Genomic DNA, 23,692 nt, shown 5'->3' with positions numbered 1-23,692 from the left:
TAATTTTTAATATTTGTTGCCAAATTAGTAATGCATATTTTCATATCTCAGATTATTGCATGATTTATTCCTCCACAAAAACAATTTTGTTGCTATCAGACTCATTTCTGATTCTTATTGAAAACATCTTGGCTTTGTTATTGTTTTTTTAATCCTCAGCTGAGGATATTTTCCCATTGATTTTTAGAGAGAGTGGAAAGGAGGGGGAGAGACACAGAGACAGAAAAATATTGTTATGAGAGCGACACATCAATTGGTTGCCTCCCACATGCACCCATACCAGGGCAGGGGATTGAGACTGCAACCCGGGTACGTGCCCTTGATGGGAATCGAACCTAGGACCCTTTAGTCCATGGGCCAATGCTCTATCCACTGAGCCAAACTGGCTAGGGCTTGGATAAGTTGCATAAATGTTCTATGAATTAATATTCAAATGGAATTAAAATTATCTTGAATAATTGTCAAGTATTAGGAAAAAATAAAGTATATATATTTATTACACTTATTAAAGTCAATATTTTCTCATACTATTGGCTATTTGGTGGCTACACTGTCACATTAATAGGTTGAGCATACTACATTAAAGAATAAACGCCTCATTTATTAGCAATTTCACAGCCAGCTTCTTGAAAGGTGTGGGGGAGGCAATACATAAATCAGAAAGTAATAAAACAATTTTAGAAAGAGAGGGAGGGAAGAAGGAGGGAGAAGTAATGTATGAATAAATTGAGCATACCATTCATAGCTATGTTGTTCTGTTCATTTCTGTGGAGTCCATTTCAATTTCATTTTATATTTATACATTAAGTAATATATGTGACTATTCTGTATATATATTTATTTAACAGAGTAACTGGTTATTATGAGTGATTAATATAGAAGAGCATTAGGCAAATGTAATGCTGAGCTGCAGGGTATTACCTGTGACTTTAAAATGAACCTTGTTTACAAGAAAAGTATAAACGGGAAAAAATCTCTGAAAGATGTTTCTCATACTCTAAACTTATTACTGGGTTTAGTAAGTGCTCCAGATTGGTTTATTGGTCTTCTACCACACTGCCAAAAATTTAAGAAAAATTTTGAGTAAATATTGCAATAAGTCTTAAGAAAGAAAAAAATTAAAAGAGGCCAAAAGGGGAAAAAAGGACTTAATATTAAATTCTGAATATGTATATTATTTAATTTCTTTTTCCTTTTTTCTTCAGTGTCATTATGATAAATTCTAAGTTTGGGAATAAATTATTTATTGAAAGTATCGCTGGTTCCTCTTGGCTTTGCTAATATTTTCCCAAAATTTTGGCAGAAATAATAATTATATTATTTCTCTTTTTCTTTAATTGAGTTGGATACTCTCTTCAGTTTTCCTAGGAAAATTGTTCAGGCTTATTTGAGAAGTGATAATTTGATTTTTCTGTTGATAATTACTTCTTCTAATGCTTGGTTCAAGTTAAACAATTATAATTCATTTTAAATGATGAATATGAAGTATTATTGGTTCTTTCAAATTATAATTATAATTTGAAAAGTCTACAGCTGCAAAATACATACACCACTCTTTAAATTATATATGTAAATCAGGATTAAAATTTTTTACAAAAATTACCAAATAAGTGAATAAACTCATTTTTAAATGTCATTTCAAAATCTAGCCTGAATTAGTAGTATCATAAATTGTGTGTGTGTGTTGTCTGCAGTGTGTGACCATATAGTATATGGGTGCACATGCAAGAGGTAAACACTGCAGAAATGGGGTTTGCTATTCATGCATATCATTTACATTGCCACAAAATTTTATAGCTTCACATAACAGCAAAATTAGCTACAGGAAGCTAAACATTAATATATCGTCTTTTAAGTATGCAGGGTAGATTAGCTTTTTAGAGGAGAAATGGAAGTAGAGTTAAAGAAAATTGTTTGGCATTTTCAAATACACTTAACTGTTTAGTTGTTCTTTAATTCACATGTTTTCTGATCACACTTTTAACAATTTCATTTATAGTATGCTGCAATGATTTATGGTCATAAAATTACAAGACAGTATTATTTTCCAAAATAATGACCATATATTGGCATTCAAATTCACTGATGCTGATGAAATCCTGATAAAATTGATATAAAATAAGGTCCCAATCCTGATTTCTGAAGCCCTTCTCCGTTGTACTGAATAACAGTTTAGTTTCTTAATATCAAATTCTCTTGGCTGTTCCAAGTAAAACAGATGGTTAAGATAATTATAATGGAAATGGCATGCTGAGAAAACTGTGGAGAGACCATTCCATTCTTTCTTCTTTCCTGTTTCCTCTTTCTAAATGCAGTAGAGAAAGGTATGGGACAATGAACAAAACATGCAAGTCAAAAAAGTGAGTTCTCCCCTTGACTCTGTGGAGGTGGCCTCAGATCCCTTCGTTGACCTCTGTGGGTCTCAGTTTCCTCTCCTGTAAAGTGAAGAGGAGGGACTTGTTTGCCTGGTGGCCCACTCGTACCCAGGAGAACCTCAGCATCCACCTGGGAGAAGCTTCCTGGAGGAAAAGTCAGTCTGAGCGGGAGGAAAGAGGGTTCCTTCAAAATCAAAGTTACTTTTTTGTTGACCAAAAGAATTTTTATGCAAAAAGCATTTCAAATGAGTTTAAAACAGAGCAGAAATGAATCTGAAACGCCTAACGTATGCTTTTTCAGCACTTTCTAGTAATTATGACAATTTAGGTGGTTATGTAAATTACACAATTCTTGTAAAATGACATAATTATGAAATGTTGGGGCAGAAACAGAAAAGGATTGCTTTGCTTTAAAGTGAATACTGCAATGATATACGATTGGTAATACACCCGCTCTATCACCTTGTCTAAATCCCTTGGGATTTTATTGTTGTTAATGGAAAAGTATTAATAAGAAGCAACTCTTCAAGGGCATAGATTGGATAAAAACTGTTTAGGATGATATATTATGAGTATTCTTTGGACTGATTTTTATTGTTTGAATTCAGATGATTAAATCTATATTTGCATAAACAATCCATTCACATGATACTATTTTCAAAAAGATCATTTTTATTCCTAACAATGAATTTGGCATTTGGAGCACTTAAGTCACTGAAAACAATATTTGTAATAAGTATTTCACTTAATATTGTGTGGTTCATGTTTTTCAGAAGAGGGATATTGTATTGAGGAGATATTGCTAAGGTAGGGACAGGAACTTTAAGAACCAAAACAATGTATATGTGTATTTGCAATATTCATAAATCCCACTTACTTTTGGTGACTAGTATATAAAATTTCTTTTTCCTTTTATTTTTATTTTTAATATATTTTTATTGATTTTTAGAGAGGAAAGGTAGAGAGACATAGAAACATCAGTGATGAGAGAGAATCATTGAACAGCTGCCTTCTGCATTGATCTGCTGCCTCCTCCACGACCCTCATTGGGGATCCAGCCTGCAACCTGAGCATGTGCCCAGACCGGGAATCGAACCATGACTTCCTGGTTCATAGGTCCATGCTCAACCACTGAGCCACACCAGCCATGCTTTTTCCTTTTAAATTTGTAGTTAATGCCTAATCCTTCATTAGCCAATCAGTTAGCATGACAAGGGCGTATGTAAAGGTATTTGTGAGGTGAGGAGGAGGTCCTTATTTTCTTTAATTAATGTTTATGTAGTGTGTGGAATTTCCAGTTCCATCACAAGACTCATGACTTTTTCTTCACATTGGACAGTTGCATCCCAAGGAGAGACAGAAGGACAAACTCTTAGTAAAATGATTGCTACTTGCCTAGCAAGGAGTATCATGAAGATGCCATGCTTTCTAGCATTTTGAGTTTCTTGTGTTGAACCCAAAATAGGTGCACTTCTCAACCGAAGGATCACAGTTGAGTTCCGTTGTGATCTGGGGAGTTGAAAGAGCCTTCTTTTCGGTTTTCTTTCCCTTCCTGGGAGTATGAGTGGGCAGAACATGGAGAGGGGTAGGCACTTTCCTCTCCATCTACCTGTGGATGTGCCCTACTCACTCTCCCTACTCTAGTTCCAAATTCTTGACATTTAGATCATTTTCCTCAGAACTATCTGCCCTTCCCCCTCACTTCTGCATAGCTTATATTTCATATTCTTAGGTCATCATCATCTTTAAGTGATTCATACAGGTGTATAGAGTATTCATTTCAATAGATACAAATGCATTCCTACTTTATTACAGCAGGAAATTAATCACAGCACCTCTGACTAAGAGAATAGCCATTACTGAGCTGTAGGGACCTTTGATGGGGGAGGACTTTCTCTAATCACACCCTCTCACAGCTAAGAAAACAAAAGGAGCAAGTAAGAGCTTTTATCTCACTAAGTTTGCCACTCAGAGCAATGAAAAATGAGGCCTGCGGCTCAAAGGGACATCAAAAAGAAAATTCTGAGACTCAAGGGGAAAGAAAAAAGGGTATTGGCATAAATTCTGGCTTTACAAAATAGGAACATCCTCCCTTGGCTAAGCTAGGAATTACAAAGAAAAAGAAAGACAGAGAGACTTTTACACTTCTTTTCACTCAGCCCCTTCAGATGGTCCCACTTGTCCTTAGCTAACCAGACTAGTGTGGAGAATTGTCTGAAAAAACTCATGTCCCCACGACTTCCTTTCCATGTGCCTTTTCTTTTCTCTTTCCTGCACATAGCTTAAGGCAAGCCTCTTTTGATACAAAAGTTTGCAGTGTCTCAAGGGCTTCATGTGTTCCCCTCTGTCTTCCACTGTAGCCAAGACACCTCAAGAAATGATTTCTCCTTTTTGCAACCATACAGGCAAAATATCAAGCATGGATAACAAGCGTGAGTGGTCTTTGTGCAACAAAGACAAAATACTATTTTAAAGTGGCCAGCCGATTAGTCCTGTGGCTCTGGATGTGGTCTAGATCTTAAAAATGTTGGAGCTTGGAAACTGACACCCTAGGGCTTGTAAAGAATGTTTGCTTCTAAGGTGGAGCCTGGAATTTGTCCTTAAAGCAGGCGCACCCATCATTCTGGGAGTTGTCCTTTAGTGAGCACTTTTTAGTCTTACAAGTACCTCTTCCTGGCTTTGAGATAAACCTTGAACTCATAAAATAATCAGAGAATGTACCCTAAATATTAACTGTTCTATTTAGTTATGTATTTTGAGTGCTTCCCTTGGCTGGACTATGCCCTTGAAGAAGTTAGTTTCTTGCTTTTCAAATTAGAGTTTTGAGGAGGTTCTCTCTTGGTGTGTGTTAATGCCAGGTAGGGTAAGACTGACTCACACAGATATTGAGAAGAAGCATTTGGTCTGCTTTAAAGATGCCCTTGCCTTTGTCTCCAGGGTCTGGATCACTCTATATAATGGGATAGGAGTTTTCTCTGGAAGAAAATGCATGATCTCACTGCCAATCATCCAAGTTCAAGTAAAAATAAGTCAACCCTGGATACCCAAGGAGGATTAAATTGTTGTTGTTTTCTTTTTCTCTGCACCTTGAAGGGAGGGAATTTTGAGAAGTCATTTGTCTACGGAAGACACATGGTTTCGGAAACACCAAAGCATTGAAGGACTGAGGATGAAGAGGGTTGGCTATGGCTTCTAGAGGAGGGACACCTTATATCCACTTTAACCTTTTATTTTTCTTCATTTATTTCCATTCTCTTAAATATTTAATTTTGTCATATGGGAGGGGAATTAACAGAAAAGCAGAAGGATGCAGGAGTATACAATCTGAAGTGATCCTGAGCTGGCTGGGGTGGACCAGTAGAAGAATCTGGTCTGCAGGTGATAAGCACCAGGCAGAATTGTGTGCCATGAAAGCATCCCTAGGAATTTTCAGAAGTCCTAGCAAAAAATTTCAATAAAACTCATCAATTTCAATTAAGTCCATCTGATCTAGTGAGTCATTTAGGATTGCTGTTTCTTTGCTGATTGTTTGTCTAACGGATTTATCCAGTGATGTCAGTGGTGTATTAAAGTCCCCTACTATGATTGTGTTATTGTCGATATCTCCCCTGATATCTTCCAGATCTTTGAAAATTATGAACATAATTATCTTTAATTACAATCACCATATAGTGAAACTTCAGGCATTAGGAGGGAATATAAGACAGTAATTTGTTCTAAGCAATGTTTTCCATGGATAGAAGAAAATTACCTCCTATTCCATACCAACATATATATTTACAGAAATCTACACACAAACACCTAAAATTTAATTTTACAATAGCCTATTTTTTACAGATCTTTCATGAATTGCTGATATAGTCAGTTCTTCAATGTGTTAATAGATTACTTTAATATTGAATAGCTTTAAAGAATATTATGAAAAAATATAGCAGCATCTGAATAGTCATTTAAAAGTAGATTCTTGCTTTATCCAGTTTGTCAACTAAAAATGACCAACAGACTCCACACTTAACCTCCAGAAGGATTATAGTAATAACTAGAGGCCTGATGCATGAAATTTGTGCAAGAGTAGGCCTTCGCAGCCACAGCTGCCTGGATCCCTCCCTTGCAACCGCAGCGGCTACCTCAAGGCTGCCTCAATCCCGCGGCTGCAGCCCCGGCTTCATCCCAGAAGGACGTCTGGAAGGATGTCTGGTCTAATTAGCATATTATACTTTTATTATTATAGATGAAGATACAAATAATTATATAGCAATTAGTTAACTGCTGTGAAGAAATGTATAACAGACCTAGATGTCAGGGACATAACTCATCTGGTAGTAGAGGAAGAAAGACTGCACTGAGGTATTTGATCTTAGAAGAATATAGGAAGAGGGTAGTTTTCCAGACAGATAAAATAGCATGTGTGAGAATAGGAAAGTAAACAGCAAAGAGAATAAAGAGATAAAACTCATGAGGGTAATCTGCTGATGTAGCAAGTTTAATCTGAAATGTAACATATTTAAATACTTTTGAACCTGTGTTGCTTTAATAAAATGTGGCAAAGTTGTTAATGTTACAGTAATTCTCTGGTTATGCCATTTTTTCACTGGGCATAGTTTAGTTATTGCCCCATCTTATCTTGATGTCATTAATTTCCAATCCTTTTTCTTTTATGAAGGATTTTTGACTTTACAGATTACCTCACATAATAATTCTCCTGTAATGACTTTTCATCAGAACAGCTTTTGAAAATACATACTTTTTTTTCCAGACAAGATTTCTTTTTCTCCCAGTGAAATGACTTTTTCCCCAAAAATACACTCAGTGTCTAGACCATAAGAAGTATTATATTGACATTACTGTTTTAAACAAAAATGCATTCACCAATTTATGGGAAGCCACATTTTCTAATAAAATAAGTCATATGAAATAAATTTGAATAGTGTGAATTTGCCAAGTGAGGGATTAAAGAGGACTACTTTTTTTATAGCACTTTAATCTAATCCTCCTGTTTCTAAGCAGTCTTGTGTTAAACATTTGTTTTGTCCTGGCTCTTGGTCTATTACTTTATTTTTTAAAATATTATTAGTGCAGTTTTATGTTTACAACAAAAGTGAGGAGAAGATACAGAAATTTTCCATGTCCCCTGAGGCCAACACACATGCAGAACCTCTCCCATTATCAATATCCCCCACCAGATTGGTACATCCGATATAAGTGATGAACTTACACTGACACAGCATAATTACCCAAAGTCCATAGTTTACATTAAGTATTTTTAAGATATATTTTTATTGATTTCAGAGAGGAAGGGAGCGATAGAAACATCAATGATGAGAGAGAATCATTGATCAGCTGCCTCCTGCACGCCCCCCACTGGGGATCAAGCCCGCAACCTGGGCATGTGTCCTTGACCAGAATCGAACCTGGGACCCTTCAGTCTGCAGGCAACGCTCTATCCACTGAGCCAAACCAGCTAGGGCTACATTAAGTTTTGTCTTGGTATTGTGTATTCTATGTGTTTCAACAAATATATAGTGACATGTGTCCTCCATTATAGCACCATACAAAGTATTTTCATGGCCCCCAAAATACCCTGTGCTCCACCTATTCATCCCCCGCTCCCCTCTAACCCTTCTCCTCTAACAAAACTATTGTCTCCACTTTCAGTATGATGTTGATAAGGAGTGGTGAGAAGACATCCTTGCCTTGTACCTAATCTTAGTGAGGAAGTTGTGGGTTTCTCACCATTAAGTACTAGAGGCTCAGTGCACAAAAATGTGTGCACTCGGGGGGTCCCTCAGCCAGGCCTGTGCCCTCTCACAGTCTGGGAACCCTCAGGGGATGTCCCGCTCCAACGGGCCTACGCTGGCAGTCAGACATCCCTCTGGCAGCCCAGGAGCCCTCGGGGGATGTCCACTTACCAGCAGGGACCAGGCCTAAGCTGCAGTCAGACATCCTTAGTAGCACTGCTGAGGAGGTGGAAGAGGCTCCTGCCATCACTGCTGTGCTGGCAGCCGTCGGCCTGGCTTGTGGCTGAGCAGAGCTCCCCCTGTGGGAGCGCACTAACCACCAGGGGGCAGCTCCTGCATTGAGTGTCTGCCCCCTGGTGGTCAGTGTGTGTCATAGTGACCAGTGATTCTCAGTCGTTCTGCTGTTAGTGTCAATTTGCATATTACCCTTTTATTATATAGGATGATATTAGCTATAGGTTTTTGTACATTGTCTTCATCAAGGTACGAAAATTGTCCTCTATTCCTAGTTTACTGAGAATTTTTATCAAGAATAGGTGTTGAGTTTTGTCATATTATTTTTCTGCATCTAGTAATATGATCATGTGACATATTTATTTGTATGTTGATGTGATGGAGTATATTGTTGATTTTCGGATGTTAAACCAGTATTCATAAGTTAGATAAATCCCACTTGGTCATGGTGTTTAATTTTTTCCATAGGTGTTTTTTTTGTTTGTTTTATTCAATTTGCATATACTTTGTTGAGGATTTGTTCACCAGAGTTTATGAGAGATCGTGGTCCATAGTTTTCTTTTAATGTCTTTGTCTAGTTTGGGTATTAGAGTAATCTTGTTCTCATCAAATGAGTTAGGAAGTATTCCCTCTGCTTCTATCCTTTGAAAGAAATTGTAGAAAATTGGTATAACTTCTCTCTAAAATGTTTGGTAGAATTTAATGTTCTGTTTTTCCAGAATTGGTTTATTTCATCAAATGTGTGGGCACAGAGTTGTTGATAGTATTCTTTCAATTTATATGCCACCTGCAGTGATGTACACTCTTTCATTTACTCATATTAGTAATGTGTAACCTCTCTCTTTTTCCCTTTGTTAGCCTGACTAGAGGTTTATTGATTTTATTGATCTTTTCAAAGAACCAGCTTTTGGTTTCATTGATTTTTCTCTATTTGATTTGCTGTTTTTAATTTCATTGATTTCTGCTCTAATTCTTATTATTTATGTTCTTTGACTTACTTTGATTTAACTTGCTCTTCTTTTCCTAGTTGGTTAAGGTGGAAACTCATATTATTGATTTTTACATCTTTCTTTTGTAGTTCATGCTTTTGATGCTATAAATCTCTATCTAAACATAACTTTTGCTGAATTCCACAAATTATAAGTTGTGATTTCCTTTCAGTTTAGTTTTTCTTAGTCCCACATGTTATTTAGAAGTGTAGTGTTTAATTTTCATGTATTTTAGAACATTTCACTTGTCTTTCTGTTATTGATTTTTGGTTTAATTCCATTGGGACCTGAGAGCAGAAATTATATTAAGATTTTTTAAGCTGTGTTTTATTGCACCAAATTTTCATCTTGGTGAATATTGCATGCAAGCTTGAGGAAAATATGGATTATCCTATTGTTCAATGAAGTCCTCTAGAGATGCCAATTATATCCAGTTGATTAATGAAATTGTTCAGTTTAACTATATTCTTGCTGAATTTCTGCTCGCAGAGAGAGATTAAAGTTTTCAACTATGATAGTGGATTCATCTATTTCTGCATGCAGTTTCCATCAGTTTTTGCCTCGTGTTACATGCACACACATTACAATTCAGTATGTCTTCATGGGAAATTGATCCCTTTAACATTGTGTGATGCACTTTATCCCTGAAAACTTTTCTTGTTTTGAAGTCTACTCTTTTATCAATATAGCTACTCTGTCTTTTGATTAGTGTTTGCATAGTGTATTTTTCTCTATCCATTTACTAGTAATCTAAATGTGTCTTCATATTTAAAGTGGATTTCTTGTAGACAACATATAGTTGCATTGTGGTTTTTTATTCACTCTGACAATCTGTTTTATTTTTTGTTTAATTCTCATCTGAGGATATTTCCAATGATTTATAGAGAGAGTGGAAGATAGAGAGAAATGTCGATGTGAGAGAAACACATCTATTGGTTGCCTCATGCATGTGTCCCGACCAGACCCTGGGCCGGGGAGTAGTCTGCAACCGAGGTACATGCCCTTGACCCGGAATTGAACCCGGGACCTTTCGCAGGTCGACACTCTATCCACTGAGCCAAGCCAGCTAGTGTTCTTTCTGTTTTAATTAGTGCATTTAGATCCTTGACATTTAAAGTGATTAATGATATTTAGGTTAACATCTACCATAGTCATTACTGTTTTCTACTTGCTCTTATTCTTTGTTCCTATTTTTTTAATCTTTATTGTTGAAAGTATTGCATATGTCCCCCACTGCCCACTCCCCCCCCCCCATTTTCCCTTCTAACCCACCCCAGGCCTTCACCACATTATTGTCTGTCTCCATAGGTTATACATACATGCATATAAGCTCTTTGGTTGATCTATGTTCCTATTTTTGTCTTCTACTCTTTCTGCCTTTTGTGGTTTTAATTGAGCATTTTACATTTTTTCATTTTCTCTCCTTTCTTAGTATATTAGTTAGACTTCTTTTTAAATGTAATATTTAGTGGTTGCAAAAAGTCCACTGTCAAATGACTCACAGGTAGTGTAACTGTGTGTATATGATATATTCTTAAGCATACATAATTAAATACAGTATTCCTATTATTATTTTGAATAAACTATTATCTGTTAGATCAAATAAGAATTAGAAAAATAAAAGTTTGCTGTCACTTTCCCTTATTCCTTCTTCAGTGGTTTTTCTTTATGTAGTTCTGAGTTTCTGACATATTATTTTCCTTCTCTATAAATACTTTTTTAAAGACATTTCTTGCAAGGCAGTTGTATTGGCAACAAATTCTTTCCATTTTTATTTGTCCAAATAAGTCCTTAGTTCCCCTTCACGTTTGAATGGTAACTTTGCAGGGTACAAAATTCTAGGTTAGTGTGTTTCTTCTCTCAACACTTTAAATGTTGTATCCAGTATCTTTTTGCTAGCATGGCTTCTGAGAAAAAAAGTTGGATGTAATACTTAAACCTTAGTTACTCTATAGGTAAGATGTTCTTTTCTTCTGCCTTCTTTCACATTTTTCCTTTGTCTTTGATTTTCTGTAATATGAAAATACCTGGGTATATTGTTTTTGGCACTTATTCTTCTCGATGTTCTCTGAGGTTCCTGGATTTGTGGTTTGGTGTCTAATATTAATTTAGGAAAATTCTCAGTCATTATTTTAAATATTTCAACTGTTCCTTTCTTTCTTGTTCTATCAACGTGACCCTGTAGATGTTTTTGGACTACTCAGTGTCTTTTCCAAATAGAGTCTTTGTTTTTACAAAAACAATAATAAGGTAGAACTCCCTATCACAACGGACCGTCCACTTCAGAAGATTACAATGGGAAGTGGCCTCTATGTGAGAGTATGTCCAGCAGCGACTTAATCTTTGTCCTTCAGTGTTATCAACTTCTATTTCCTTCAAATTGAGGAAATAATCAATAGCATGCATTGCAGCTGTTTCTATTCTGTGGTCTATAAGGCAAATAGCATCAGTTGTAAAATTAAAATAAATTACAAAGAATCCTGTCTTCACTGGAATTAATGAGCCACAGAAGCTAATGACATAATAACCTTTGTCTTCAAAGCCAGAAATTCTCTATGATGCTGAAATCGAGTTCTCTGAGCCTAAAGAATAAGAGGGGTTAAACCACTCTGTTCAGTAGCTAGTTCAGCATAAACACTGGCTTAATAAATGCTTAATTGATCATATTTTTGGCAGGCACAACCTAACAACAACAAATGACCTTTGCTAAACGGTTTTATTTCATATTTTCCAGTGGCACACATAGTCATCCAGAATTCTGAAGACAGATGTGACTTTGTGTGCAAGAGATGAAAGAGAGCAGATCAAACTTTAACAGAACTTCAAGTTTTAAGTGTCTTATTATTTTTCCTGCTGTGTTTTTTCTTTTTGTTTTAATGGAATGATAGGTAAATGTAACATAGATATATGTGAAATGTATATATAATTATATACCTTTGTCCCATACTTTTAGTATTTGCACATTTTCTTTTTTCATATATTTCAGTGTAAAGGATTAGATCAATAAACAAGATCACTTATTCTTTTCCTCTTCTGTACCTCCTTCTTTCTCTCCCTCCCTTCTTGTATAATTTTGTCAAGATAGAACCCAATGAGCCTTAGTAATTCCATATTGGAAATGGAAATTTAGTTGATTCTTATTTCCTGGTAATTGACCTTAGACAATGCTTTTTGGTTTTATTTATGATGGTTTATTCTTTTTAATTGCATTGGCTAATTTTGTTGGGCTATTTGCTCACAGATTTCTCTGTAACTTGCACATTTGGGATTGTTTTGAAACTCAAACACTTAGCCACTATGATCGTTTGAGTAAAAATTTAACAAAAAGGAACTTTCCAAAATGTTAATCTAGTTTCAGTGTCCAGTGTAGTGGACAGACTCTCCAAAGTGAGATTTTTCTAGAGAGAAGTTCATCGGATTATGAAAGAAGCACAGTAGGTTCCAAAGTAGAATGGATCAAGACTTTGGCAACCTGCAGTCTAACCCTGGACTTCTCAATAACTAGCTATAGGTCCATAGATATGTTATATAACTTTTTTTACCTCAACTTTCTTATATAAAAAATTGAAAAAAATTTTTTTAACCACATGGCCTATTAGCTATGATTCTAAATAAGTATTAAAAACAGCAGAAACTCCTTATCTAAAAAAGTGATCATACCAATATGCTCAATTAATATTTGACAAAGGAGGCAAGAACATGCAATGGAGTCAAGACAGTCTCTTCAATAAAAGGTGTTGGGAAAATTGGACAGATACATGCAAAAAAATGAAACTAGACCACCAACTTACACCATACACAAAAATAAACTCAAAATGGATAAAGGACTTAAATGTAAGACAGGAAACCATAAAAATACTAGAGGAATCCAAAGGCAACAAAATCTCAGACATATGCCGAAACAATTTCTTCACCGATACAGCTCCTAGGGCACTGGAAACTAAAGAGAAAATAAACAAATGGGACTACATCAAAATAAAAAGCTTCTGCATAGCAAAAGAAACCATCAACAAAACAACAAGAAAGCCCACTGCATGGGAGGACATATTTGCCAATGTTATCACCGATAAGGGTTTAATCTCCAACATTTATAGGGAACTCATACAACTTAACGAAAGGAAGATAAACAATCCAATCAAAAAATGGGCAAAGGACCTAAATAGACACTTTTCAAAAGAGGACATTCAGAAAGCCAAGAGACATATGAAAACATGCTCAAAGTCACTAATCATCCGAGAAATGCAAATCAAAACAACAATGAGGTACCATCTCACACCTGTCAGAATGGCTATCATCAACAAATCAACAAAGGACAAGTGCTGGTGAGGATGCAGAGAAAAAGGAACTTTCGTGCACTGCTGGTGGGAATGCAGACTGGTGCAGCCACTATGGAAGACAGTATGGAGTTTCCTCAAAAAGTTAAAAATGGAACTCCCATTTTACCCAGTAATCTCTCTTCTAGAAATATATCCCAAGAAACCAGAAACACCAATCAGAAAGGATCTATGCACCCCTATGTTCATAGCAGCACAATTCACCATAGCTAAGATCTGGAAACAGCCTAAGTGCCCATCAGCAGATGAATGGATTGGAAAATGTGGTACATCTACGTGATGGAATACTATGCTGCTGTAAAAAAGAAGGCATTCTTACCATTTGCAACAGCATGGATGGAACTGGAGAGCATTATGCTAAGTGAAATAAGCCAGTCAATGAAAGAAAAATACTACATGATCTCACTCATTTATGGATAATTAGACCATTATAAACTGATGAACAAAAATAGATACAGAGGCAGAGCAGCCTCGAACAGACTGTCAAACTACAGCAGGAAGGCTGAGGAGGGTTGGGGGGTGGGTAAGAGATCAACCAAAGGACTTGTATGCATGCATATAAGCATAACCAATGGACACAAGACACTGGGGGGTATAGGAGGCTAGGGGAAGGTCAAGGGGAGAAAAAAAAAGGAGACATATATAATACTCTTTGTAATACTTTAAGCAATAAAACAATTTTTAAAAAAAGATGGCCTGGTAAAGAAATGTAATTATTGTCACCTATGGCTACTGAAAACTGACTTTCTGGATATACTAGTGGCACTTTCTATCTTTTATAGGCTGACAGATAATGGGATTACAGGTTTCAAGCAGTAATCTCCTCATCTTATTGTAATTTCTGGGGTGCAGGGGGTAGAAAGGCAACATAGTTAAGTTCTATAAAGTACTAAACAGACAAACAAACAAAACAACACTGTACAGCAAGAAGTCCCTGTCCTGGGAGAGATCTGAGGTAATTCACACTCTTTCCAGGGGGATTGACATTGTTCTATTTTGTGATTGAAGATACCAATAAAGAGGCAGGGGAATGGCTATGAGACTTTCCCCAAAAGTCAAATCCGGATTCCAGAATCCAAGTTCTTCCACATTAAGTGATGCTGTGATATCACAACATGAGATCTGAAAAATGCATCTGATCTTTCTTTTCTCCTAATCATGTAACACTTTCCTTGTAATTTCCTGATGGTGGTTGTGATATGATAAAAAATATTTGGTCTTTGTCCCCAGTTCTTGGCACATTGCTCCTATAATAACCCTTGGAATCTCTGGAGTGATGAGTGTCTTTTGTATGGTAATGAGAGGACTGATGGCTGGGTGCCCCTAAATAGCTTCAGGGGGCTGATCTCCATAAAGACCAAGTGTCTGATTAAAAGCTTGGAACTTTCAGCCCCATCCTCCAATCTTCGGTGAGGGAGAGGAACCAGGGACTTGAGTCTAATCACCAATGGCCAATTAAACAACTGTGTATATGTAATGAAACTTTCATAAAAACCTCAAAACAATAAGATTCAGAGAGTTTCTGGTTGGTGAACAGATCCATGTAGTAGGAGGGTACTGTCCCCCAACTCCACAGAATGGGAGACCCCTCCAGACCTCCTCCTATGTACTTCAGCTGTATCCTTTATAATAAACCAGTAAATGTGAAAAAAAGTGATCATAGACTTTGATACCAATACCATATTATATTTTTCATATATGATTCATTTCATGTAGTATTTCATGTAGTAAAACAACTTATACTGAATATTGATAAATATTTGCTAGCTATCTGGAAAGTTTGGACAACATAGATTTGGTGAACTATGCGATTCAGGTTGACATGTGCATATATCATAATTATGAAAACATTTCCTTTATAAAGTCTCTTTAAAATCTTTCTTCAAGGAATAGTCATGAGGCTAAAATTTAACACAGAAACTACAGAATGCCAGTAAAAATAGTTAAATGTATAATTTCCTTAATTTAAAAAATAGATACTAAAAACCATCCTTTCTCTTTCTCAGTTTGGTTATAATCCACATTTTAAACATAAATAACGTGCATGCTTTGAAAAGTCTTACAGTCAGAAAGAGAGAAAATATCTATTTTGCTATGTAATCCTCTTAACATGTACCTGCCAGATGGTGTTTCATATCAGGTCAGAAATGATGAAGGAATCTGGCTTTCAATCTAAGAATCTGGGGAAAAATGAGTAACTAGGGGTTACATATTTGTAATAGTATTTTTCTCTGAAATGCAACCATTTGTAATAATTTTGATATGTTTCTGTCTGTGGATGTGGATTTATTTTTCTTATTTCATTTCTCTTATACCTTATTGGAATTCTGAAAGCTTATTTATGATGTGATTAGACATTTTCTCAATCTTTGGAACCCTATAGCCAGGTAATAATTTGACATTCAGATATTTCAAACTGAAACTTAGTAACGAGTCTAGGAACTAAAAAATCAATGACTTATAGGGAGGGAAAAATAAATTAAAATTCTATTAACTATGAAAAAGAATAATCTTTTTTAAATTCATTTTACAGACACTAATTATAAGATTGAATAGCCTGAATTCGTCTGCAAATATAAAACATAAATTCCCTTTATATACCAATAGCACATTGCATATGCATAAATCTGGCTGACTTTATAGAATAAATTTCGGCCTTTGTATTTTAGAAATGCAAAAAATTATACTCTTAGTTAGTCTACTCATTTTTATTGTCTTCATTTCTATCCATTTCTCCTTTTAGATTACATGTCATTAGCTAATCTGATCCAAACTAATTCATCACAATATACTGTTCACTGTTTTTTTTACGTTTTTAAAAATATATTTTTATTGATTTTAAAGAGGAAGGGAGAGGGAGAGAGAGATAGATACATCAATGATGAGAGAGAATCATTGATTGAATTCTTCCTGCACGTCCCACACTGCATATGCCCTGACAAGGAATTGAACCTTGACCTCCTGGCACATAAGTCAGTGCTCAACCACTGAGTGAATGCCAGCCAGGTTCACTGTCTTTTTATGTCTGTATAAAATATTTGTTGGGTTCTGTGGCCTTGACTGCATCTAATCTATAAAATAGAGTATAACCCTTTAAGTAATATAGGTGTTATTCAATATTGTACTGGATGTTTCTGCTAGGACAATTAAAAACAAAAATAAATAAAAGTCACTCAAATTGGAAAGGAGGTAAAAATCTCTCTATTCTCATATAGCATAATCTTGTATATAGGAATCTTAAGGAATCCCTTAAATTAGTATTATAACTGATCAATGCATTCATCATGCTTATCAAATGAAAGATTAACATAAAAATTAATTGTATAACCACATTGATTGGTTGCCTCCTGCAGGTGCCCCAACCAACTGTGAGGTACATGCCCTTGACCAGAATATCAAACTCGGGACTCTTCAGCCTGGGTCCGCAGGCTGACACTCTATCTACTGAGCCAAACCAGCTCGGGCTAGAAGTGAATCTTGATTACTCAATTCAGTGCTGGATTTTTATATATGGCATCAATAACATGAGACACAAGTATCTATACTAATAAAAGTGCAGTATGCTAATTAGACTGGATAGACCGGACGTCCTTCTGGACCACGCCATGGTGGCGGGGGTTGAGGAAGAGGCAGTTAGGGGCGATCAGGCCGGCAGGGGAGAGAGGTTATAGGTGATCAGGTAGGCAGGGGAGAGCAGTTAGGGGTGATCAGGCCAGCAGGGGAGAGTGGTTAGGAACAGTCAGGCCAGCAAGGGAGCAGTTAGGGGCATCAGGCAGGCAGGCAGAGGTGGTTAGGGGCAATCAGGAAGGCAGGCAGAGGGGTTAGGGGCAATCAGGCAGGCACGTAAGCAGTTAGGAGCCAGCAGTCCTGGATTGCGAGAGGGTGCAGGCTGGCTGAAGGACACCCCCTCCTGCCCCCATGCACAAATTTCATGCACTAGGCCTCTAGTGTGTGTGTGTGTGTGTGTGTGTGTGTATAAATTGGACTTCATCAAAATTAAAAATGTGCTTCAGCAAACACTATCAAGAAAATGAAGAAACAGCACACAGATGAGAGGAAATAATTGTGAATCATATATCTGATAAGGGACTCATATCTACAATATATAAAGAACTCTTACATCTCAATAACAGAAAGATAAATAACTCAATTCAACAATGGGCAAATTTCTAAAAGGATATTTCTCCAAGGAAAAAATACAAATAGCCATTAAGCACATGCCATTAAGCACATGCAGAGGTACTTGAAATCATTACTCATCAAGAAAATGCAAATGCCACTCCACACCCACTAGGATAGCTAGAATCAAAAAGTCAGGTAAGTGTTGATGAGAATATAGAAAAATCCTAACCCTTACGCCCTTCTGGTTGGACTGGAAAATGGTACTATGTCTTTGGAAAACAGTCTGGCAGTTTCTCAAACGGTTAAGCATAGAGTTTGCATATGACCCAGCAATTCCACACCTAGGTAAATGTCCAAGGGAAATGGAAACACATGTCAACACAAAGACTTGTACATTAATGTTTATAGAAACATCATTTATAATAGTCAAATGGTGTGAACCAAAATTTCCATAAATGGGTGAATAGATAAACAAAATATAGTATGTTTATACAATGGAATATGATTAAGCCATCAAAAAGAATAAAGTATTAATAACATGCTACAACATGGATGAACCCTAAAAGCATTACCTTAGGTGAAAGAAGCAAGTCACAAAAGGCCACATCCTATGTAATAAAAGGCTAATATGCAAATCAACTGAACGGCAGAATGACCGGTCACTATGATGCGCACTGACCACCAGGGGGCAGATGCTCAACCCAGGAGCTGCCCCCTGGTGGTCAGTGCACTCCCACAGGGGGAGTGCAGCTGGGCTCACAGCTGGCGAGTGCAGTGGTGGTGGCCGGAGCCATCAGTTGGACATCCCCCAAGGGCTCCCAGACTGCGCGAAGGCTCAGGCTGGGCTGAGGGATGCCCCCACTCGAGTGCACGATTTTCATGCACCAGGCCTCTAGTATTATATAATTCTATTCATATGAAATATCCAGAATAGGTAAATTTATAGGTATGAGAAGTAGATGAGTAGTTGCTATGAAGAAAGTAGGACTGGAGGATTAGAGGATTGAGGACTAATGAGAGCACAATATCTAAAGGATATCAAGTATCTTATGGAGGGAAAGAAAATGTTCTGAAATTTACTGTGGTGATGGTGTACATGTCTATGAATATACTGAAAAACCTTGAGTTGTACACTTTAAATGGGTGAATTATATGGCATATGAATCATATTTTTATAAAGCTATAAAAAAATCTTTGTCCCAGGAATGGTGGGTTAGCTTCTTCCTCATACATTATAATATAATATTTTAGTCTAGAAAGTCCATAAATGGACAAAAGTATGACTAGCTTTCCCTTATCTTCCTTCCAGCCATCTCTTATTCATTATGGGCAAGAGCCACTTCCAAAGCAGATGAGGTCTTAATTCCCATTAGCATTTGGCCTTTGGTCAATTCACAGCATAAAAAAAGAGCTTTTGTTGGCAAGGTCTTCAGACCACCAACAAATTCACCTATGAAGTTGAGCAAATACAATTGTGGTTTTTATTATTTTTTTATTAGAGTGATATTTTTATTTAACTATTAAGTGCCTTTCAAGATGTTTTTATGTTGAGCCACATAGAGTAATCTTGATCAAGATTTATAACTCTGTTTTAAACCATGCCCTTGTAAATATAACTTCAAGTGTCATGGCCAAGTTAGGCTACAGCTCAAATTTATTATCTATTTGGAAAAGATTTCAAATTCCTTCTCCATTTCCTCTGAGTAAACCAGTACATTTCTTTTTCTGTTCTCTATTTTGAACAGATTAATATTAGAATACTTCATATTATTGAGCAAATAATTTTTTTGCTCAAATTCTTTTTAAGACTGCAGTATCATGAACACAAAGCTGTGTCTGGTGGGTGTATCTGTGTTTACATGAATCTATCCTACTAAAAAAACTTAGTTTATTTCAAAGCCAAAGAAATTTAACATTTAAATAAAAGTCCTAATAGGAAACAGATTAAACCCTCAAGTTAGGGTAACTTGAGAAGCATTTATTTACAAAGGGACTTATTACAAAAGTAGGGGCAGGATGGGGTAGAGGGGGGCTATACAATGGACTTGTCTCATGAATGAAGGGAGGAAAAAGGAAGTGAAATAAAGGGAGAGAGGTGGAGATTCAGCTGCCTTGAGAGGAGCATAACTTGCTGTCAAAGGCACATTTTTTATTCTATAGTTTGGGTTTGTAATAATATTTTACACCAAATTTATTACTCATGACAGCAATATACTAGTGTGGCTTTAATAAGTTAAATAAATAAATAAATAAGAAGAAGAAGAAGAAAGAAAACCAAAACAAAATTTAGGGATGGCTGATATTTAAATAATACTCAACCATATTTTACCATTTTTATTATTTTTTTAATCCTCACCTGGGGATACTTTCCCATTGGTTTTTAGAGAGAGTGGAAGAGGGAAAGACATAGAGAAATATCAATGTGAGAAAACACATTGATTGGTTGCCTCCTGCAGGAGCCCCAACCAGGGCCCGGGCCAGGGAGCCTGCAACTGAGTTACGTGACTGTGACCAGAATCAAACCCAGGACCCTTTGGTCCGCAGGCCGACACTCTGAGCCAAACTGGGTAGGGTTACCCATTAAATTTATATTTTAAAAAACACATTCCTTACTTCTAGTTTCTGACAAATTTTAAAAGATATATATATATATATATATATATATATATATATATATATATATATATATATATCTCCACATTATTATGACCACCTGACATTTGTAGGCAAATTAGCTATAATTTCACGCTGAAGTTGCTAGAGGGCCAGACCATTATAAATAGGGAAGCAGGTTGTTTACCACGACAGTAGAAGAGATTTTTTTCTGAAGATATGGGTAAACAACACGATTTAACAGCCTTTGAACATGGGATATATATATACATATATAAATTAGCTCTTTTTATTCTTTTTCATCATAACATATTTTTCTTTCATAGATTTCATTATAATTTGCAATTTTGTATCTTAATTTTTGTTTTAAACCGGTTATCCTCAGCCAGTAAACCCCAAGAAGGTGAGAATGGTATCTACTTGCTCAACCCTTTAAAGTCCTAGTGACACATTGTAAGAGCTTGGTAACTATTTGTCAGTGAATCTGCAAATCAATTTGCTTAAAGAAATAGTATACAGACCATATGTACACAGTGGGACACGTATAAAAAGACACAAACTTTACATCCTATAAACAAATACATGTGAAAATGTGTGACTTTTGTGAATAAGGTGCGTGCCTTTTGAGTCTTTTCATATACATATGATTTCAGTGAACAACGAAGTAACATTGTCACCCTAGCCGGTTTGGCTCAGTGGATAGAGCACCGGCCTGCGTACTGAAGGGTCCCAGGTTTGATTCCGGGCCAAGGGCACATGCCCGGGTTGCGGGTTCGATCCCAGTAGGGGTGTGCAGGAGGCAGCCAGTCCATGATTCCCTCTCATCATCTCCCTCTCATCATCATCGTCATCTCTCTCTCTCTCTCTCTCTCTCTCTCTCTCTCTCTCTCTCTCTCCTCTTCCTCTCTGAAATCAATAAAAATATATTTTTTTTAAAAAAGAAGTAACTTTGTCATAATCTTACATAATCTTATTAGATGAGAACTCAAATCCTAAATCATAATGGTTGCTTGCAAATTCTAGCTTCACAATGAATTAGGCCAGTTAACTCTGTGTCTCAGTGTCTTCATCTTTAAGATGGAAATAACAGGACTTCAGTGGTGGGGTCAGTGCCATGGCAGGAGGAGCCGGTGAGGAAACGGCGCCGGCGATCTGGCGCCCAGCGGAGTCGGTGCTTGTGGACTTGGTCAGCGACAGCGATGAGGAAATCTTGGAGGGCTCGGCGGACCGGTCCAAGTCCCGCTCCCGGAGTCCCCAGTGCGGGTCGCGCCCCCCCCCCCCCAACCGGGACGACAACGACAGTGACAGCGACGGGGCGGCTGGAGCCCCTCCGACCCTTGCCAGGCGGCGTCGGCTGCTGGGACAGGGGGAGGCACCGGCGGGTGCACCCCGAGAAGGTCAAGAGCAGCCGCCAGCTCATCCCAGATCACCTGCCCCTCCTGAAACTCTGCCCCCGGGGGCTGGGTTAGAGGGGACATGGCAGACTCTGGCAGTCCCCACGCTGGGGACCTCCCGGCCCAGACCCTCCCTGGAAGCAGCAGCCGAGGAGCAAGGCGGTGTCTCCGTCTCAGGACACCTCTCCTTTGCCCTCGCCTCTGCCAGGGACCAAGAGCAGAAAACACACGGGCGCTCTCCATCCAGAAGGTCAGAGAGGTGAGCACACGCCTCCAGCACCGTCGTTCCCGCCCGAGTCCCAAGCAGCTCCAGGGCCAGGCCACCTGAGCCGAGATGAGGAGGCGGCCCTTGCGGAGGGGCCCATCCCCCCAGGAGCCCTCGGCTCTTCCAGCTCCCAGTCCGGCGCCGTGCTGGCCCCATCAGATTGCCGGTCCCAATGTCGGAGCCCTCCAGGGTGTGGTGGGCCCCATGGCCACCCTTCTCGGGGTGTCCCCAGGCAGGATCCTCTTGTTCTTTGGAGAGACAGAGCTGTCCCCTCCGCCACCCCCAGGACCCTGCAGCTTGGAGCGGCTGCATCATTGGCTGCGTGGTGCCGGCGAGCGCCCCCAGGCGGCAGAGGCCTCTCAGGCTCCAGCTGCGCCTGCAGGGGGAGGAGAAGCACCAGGCGCTGCAAGGCTGGCTGTCCCGGGATTCTCCCCCAAGACCCTCATGTCCCACTACACCGAGGCCATGGGACTCTCCGGCCACAAGCTCTCCTTCTTCATTGATGGGACACAGCTTTCGGGCAAGGAGCTGCCGGCTGATCTGGGCATGGAATCTGGGGACCTCATGAGGTCTGGGGCTGAAACCCCACTCCCTGTTGGGAGACCCTCATGGGACCCCCACTACCGGACTTGGAGAACAGCTGTCCCCTTTGGCCCCGAAGGGCTAGCCGAAGCTGAGGTGGAACTTATCTTCAAGCTGAAGTCAAATCAAGGCATGGTATTTGACCCTCTCCCGCTCACTTTAGCTTCAAACTGTTAGTGCCCTGGTTAGTTGTGTTTGTCATTGCTGCCGGGGGTGGACTGTGGCTCCATTCACATGGTGTGCTGAGCTCTGCGACCCCCTGGGCCATTCCCCAACCCCATCTTTCACTTCCACCATCACCCTGGCCTTCACTGAACTGCTCGTGTTTGAAGAGGAAGTGGGAATAGAAGAGGGTTGAGAATGGGATTCCAGCCCTGGGGTTGACGCCACATCTAGGACAGCCGTGGCCTTTTGGGGGATAGGTGGTGAGGTCTGCTTGAGGCACGGACGCAGGAGAAGAAATGATCGAGCTCACGCAGGCAGGAGCTTACGCACAGGCAGACGGGGCTGCTCATTGAAGGCTCTCGGCCTTGGAGTCCAGCTCACCCAGGGCCTGTAGAGCCCCGTCCTGAGGCGCACATTGTTGAGGGCACAACTGAGCATAGGAGGCCTTTTGGATCTCAGGTCCTAGTCCATGCAAGGCCCCGGTTTCATGGCTTCTCTCCCCTCCACGCCACCCTCTCCCATGCGCATCCACTCTAGGATGGGATTACAAGTCTTTGAATATGAGTGTGTCCTTGTAAAACACAGTGCTGTACGTGTGAATATCCTTCTTATGAAATAAATAAATAAATAAATAAATAAATAATAAATATAAAATAAAATAAAATGGAAATAACACTAGTAGCCATCCTATGGGACTGTTGAGGATTAGCGATAAAACACCTGTATACCAACTGCACTTATTGAAAGTTGAAAGTATTAGTGATTATTACTTTGTTGTTACTGTCTTTATTTTTATTTTTATTCTGCACTCATCTGCATGCATAGATTGTTCTGAAATTTGAGAGAAAGGGTATGTGCATATAAGAGGTGGGAGAGGGAGA

General features: G+C 38.4%; 1 protein-coding gene and 1 pseudogene across 1 annotated transcript in view; both read left to right on the top strand.

The window, feature by feature from the left end:
• Positions 1-23,692, top strand: part of DGKB (diacylglycerol kinase beta) — a 508,498-nt gene that overhangs the window by 434,804 nt on the left and 50,002 nt on the right. The gene's annotated exons all lie outside the window — the stretch shown is intronic.
• On the top strand, positions 21,520-22,823 carry LOC111825154 (annotated as a pseudogene).

This window comes from Myotis lucifugus, unplaced genomic scaffold (genome assembly GCF_000147115.1).
Source record: "Myotis lucifugus unplaced genomic scaffold, Myoluc2.0 scaffold_15, whole genome shotgun sequence".
NCBI lineage: Eukaryota > Metazoa > Chordata > Mammalia > Chiroptera > Vespertilionidae > Myotis > Myotis lucifugus.
Note: the sequence above shows the minus strand (reverse complement) of the source record. Positions and strands in the feature narration are given on the sequence as shown.